The 4,142-nt window shown below is 42.6% G+C and overlaps 1 pseudogene; it reads right to left on the bottom strand.

Annotated features, from left to right (window-relative positions):
* Positions 1-3,152: 3,152 nt before the first annotated feature.
* LOC100955846 lies at positions 3,153-4,106 on the bottom strand (annotated as a pseudogene).
* Positions 4,107-4,142: the final 36 nt, after the last annotated feature.

Genomic DNA, 4,142 nt, shown 5'->3' on the forward strand with positions numbered 1-4,142 from the left:
GAACATCAGGCCACGCACAGTGGTCACACCTATAATCCTAGAGCTCTGGGAGGCTAAGGTGGGTACATTGCCTGTGTTCAGGAGTTCAAGACCAGCCTGAGCAAGAGCAAGACCCTGAGACTCCGTCTCTTAAAATAGCCAGGTGTTATGGTGGGCTCCTCAGGAGCCTGAGGCAGAGAATCTCTTGAGCCCAAGAGTTTGAGGTTGCTGTGAGCTATGACACCATAGCACTCCCCACACAGCATCAAAGTGAGACTCTGTCTCAACAACAACAAAAATCTCAATATCAAATGAGTCATTCAGTGGAGTTTTACATAAAACTTCCCTTATGCTCTTGAAAAAAAAAAAAAGTAAAGCTTTGAACAACTTCAAATCCATCACCCTCCAACCATTTAGTATAATTCCGGAGTCTTTTGGGGGACTTTGGGAATATTTGGGAGTATTCTGTTTCATTTACCAAAGCATTTTAGATGGAGAGGGCTTAGGAAGGTGATGAGTATTGCTATTTGAGAGCACACAATAAAAAGTTTATATCCCGCACCTTTCAGTCTTAAAAAACAATGACATGGTATCTTGTGCCCCCTTTTGGAGAGATTAGAGTCACAATGCGCTATAGTAATAGCTCAGCAGTGTGGAAACCTCCTAATAATGTACTAATAATTCATCATGAATTTTTAAAACGTACACATAGTGTTATATTTAATTGACAAATCATCATGTTACATTTACGGAGTACAGCGTGGGGAGGATTCCATTTGTGATTTACTATGTACAGTGTTGAATCAGACTAACAAACATCACCTCACTTACTTGACATATTCTGTGGTAATAGATTTGAAATTTACCCTTACTTATTTTGAAATATACGCTACTTTATTAGTGACTGTAGTCACCTGCTGTGTAATAGATCTCAAAACTGACTCCTATCTAGCTGAAACTTTGTATCCTTTGACCAATAACTCCCCATTCTCTCACTCACCCAACCACACCCCACCCCAGCCTCTGGCCACCATCAATCTACTCTCTACTTCCACGAATTTAAATTCTTGAGATCCACCCATGGGATCAGGCAGTATTTGTGTTCCTGGTTTATTTCACTTAGTGTAATGTCCCCTAGATTTACCCATAAAGTTCCAGGTGACATAATTGTGTTCTTTTTTTAAGGCTGAATAGCATTCCTGTGTGTAAAGATGAAAGATAGTAAGTGGTGGCAAAGATGTGGAGAAAAGGGACTCTTGTCCACTGCTGGTGGGAATGTAAATTCCCACTAGTATAGCCATTATGGAAAAAGATATGGAAGTTTCTCAGAAAACTACAAATAAAACTATTTTATGAGCCATTAATCCAACTTCTCAGAATATATCCCAAGAAATTATAATCAATATGTCAAAGGGATATCTGCAATCCCATATTCATTGAGGCATTATTTACAATAACGAGATTTAGACACAGAATTCTAATCACTAAGAAATTTACAGTCAAAAAACAGGCCTATATATCTGCTCACCAGACAGGAAGTATTTTGACAAAAATCTATTTATAACTTATTCCTTCCTGCAATTAAATTTTCTCTTTCCCTGTAGGCACTGCAATTTAAGGACCAACTCCAAGAAGAGCCACCAAAAAAGGCCAAAAGAGCCTCAATACTCTAATTCCCTGGGAGACTTTTCAAGTTTCTCAGCAAGAGCCATATTAAATAAGGTAAAAATTGGAGAAAAACAAAGCTAGTATCATCCCTATATTTTTTTCTTTTTTTGAGCAAATCCCAGGTTTAAATTTTATTGCATTCCATCTCAAGTCCCTGACATCATGTGAAAAAGGCTTCTGGAATAGTAGTAGACAAGCTTAAGATACTGACCAAGCAGATATTGACGAACCATCTATGGGTCTGTGGGAACTATTATGGGATACCTATGATTTTTTAAATTAATAATAAAGCCCTTTCACTTCATTTGCTCTCAGATAGTTCTCTGATTTCACAAAGTGTCCCTTAAGCACTTTGAAGAGGAAAGGAAGTAGGGGAAGTATTAATAGCTTCAACAAATGTTGGAGAAACAAGATACCCTGACCCATCAATGCCACAGGCCAGACGAAAGAGGAGATGCCTGACATCATACCTGTTTTCATCATCTGTGGGCCAACTCTGGGGAAGGGAAAAAGTGAGCGCACACCTTTGGCACTCACAGGTATTCTCAGACATCCAAGTGGCTACTTGATTTCATTTCATTTCATTTCATTTTATTTTATTTTATTGAGACAGAGTCTCAAGCTGTCGCCCTGGGTAGTGTGCTGTGGCATCACAGCTCACAGCAACCTCCAACTCTTAGGCTTAAGCTATTCTCTTGCCTCAGCCTCCCAAGTAGCTGGGACCACAGGTATCTGCCATAACGCCTGGCTATTTTTTGGTTGTAGTTGTCGTTGTCGGCAGGCCTGGACTGGATTCGAACCCACCAGCTCCAGTGTATGTGGCTGGTGCCTTAGCCACTTGAGCTATAGGCACTGAGCCTTGATTTCATTTTAATCAGTGCAGTTGACCCACTAGTGGGAGCAATAAGTGCAGGAAACTATTTTCCTCTCTCTTCTTTAACTGTTTGCACATCCAGCCCACTCGGTACCCATGAGTTCTCTCCCAGCTTATTCACCCTATAGCCCCACCAGGGTTTCTACATCCGTAAACCCTCAACTTATGCTAACCCCTCCCTCCTATCCTGGTACCAAAGCCCCTTCCCAACTTACTCCATTTTGTCCCTGTCCAGTTCCTAAAGTGCCACTTCTATGCCCCCAGACCCCTATTAAAAAGGCAGGAGGGAGCTGTGGTAGCTGGTGCTGCACTGGGATATATGGAGACACTTCTGGCATCTCCATCATAGACAGGCAATGGGGACAGGGGGAAGGTGCTGAGCAGAGCTGTAGGAGAGGATGAACGGTTCGGGACTAGAAACAGGGATTATACACAATAAGACAGACACCCGGGGTTGGCCGCCTCCTCCTCTGCCTCGGTTCACTGAAAAGGAGACATGAGGACTCAGAATTTCATTCTTACATTCTTACATTCTTTTAGAGCAATCGTTCAGTATTGTCTACCAGTTAGCTCTAGAAAAACTTTTTTTTTTTAATCTATCAGCCCTATGATTAGGTTCTGGTTAAGAAATTTAAAGCACTATTTTATGAGGGTAAGTTCTATTTGTCAGGGCAAACACATCGCAGGTAGCCCTGGACCTAAAGAACAGCCTTGATTTTTGGTAAAATTTGCAAGTCCACAGCTTTTTGATCAACCTTGTGCTGTTCTCATATTATCTCATATTTATCTTTTTCTATGGTGAAGATCTCACATTCCTGGTATCTGGGCTTCCCGAGCTGCTTCTTCCTGAAATAAGCATCATTAAGATGCTTTGGGAGAGGCTTGGCACCTGTGGCTCAAGTGGCTAAGGCACCAGCCACATACACCTAAGGTGGCAGGTTCAAATCCAGCCCGGGCCCGCCAAACAATGATGGCTGCAACCAAAAAATAGCCGGGCGTTGTGGTGGGCGCCTATGGTCCCAGCTACTTGGGAAGCTGAAGGAGGAGACTCATTTGAGCCCAGGAGTTGGAGGTTGCTGTGAGCTGTGATGCTATGGCACTCTACCCAGGGGGACAGCTTGAGGCTTTGTCTCAAAAAAAAAAGATGCTTTGGGATTTTACCATTGCTGATGTCAATTTTTGTGGCAATGACAAATTTCTGGTGTGTCCTTCACAGAGGAACTCAATTGAAGGACAGAGGTTCAGTCACAGGTAGCAAGCCACTGCCCAGGTGCTTTAGGAAAACCACCCTCTTGCCTCTCTGGTGCCCAGTGAGGATGATCAGAAGGTCCCAGTGTGGTGCTGGATCACAGTTTTCTCACATGCTGACTCAATGAGTTCTTGCCCTGGTTCTCAACAGCTTTCCAGGCACATCTTTGGTGGGATAATATCTAGGCATTTTACAAAGTTTAACCGCCCAAATACCACCATTCTTGTTCCCACCAAGTGGTTTTGTAACAGTGGCAATGACCTCCTTCTTTTTCTTTTCAATCTTGGATTTAGCTGCTGTGTATTTCCCCTTACACATCGCCTTTCTGGAATACATGGCAGATGGGGAATATCTGCCTATTCCTCTGACAAG

Source organism: Otolemur garnettii, unplaced genomic scaffold, assembly GCF_000181295.1.
Source record: "Otolemur garnettii isolate 467f Iridium unplaced genomic scaffold, OtoGar3 scaffold00020, whole genome shotgun sequence".
Lineage (NCBI taxonomy): Eukaryota > Metazoa > Chordata > Mammalia > Primates > Galagidae > Otolemur > Otolemur garnettii.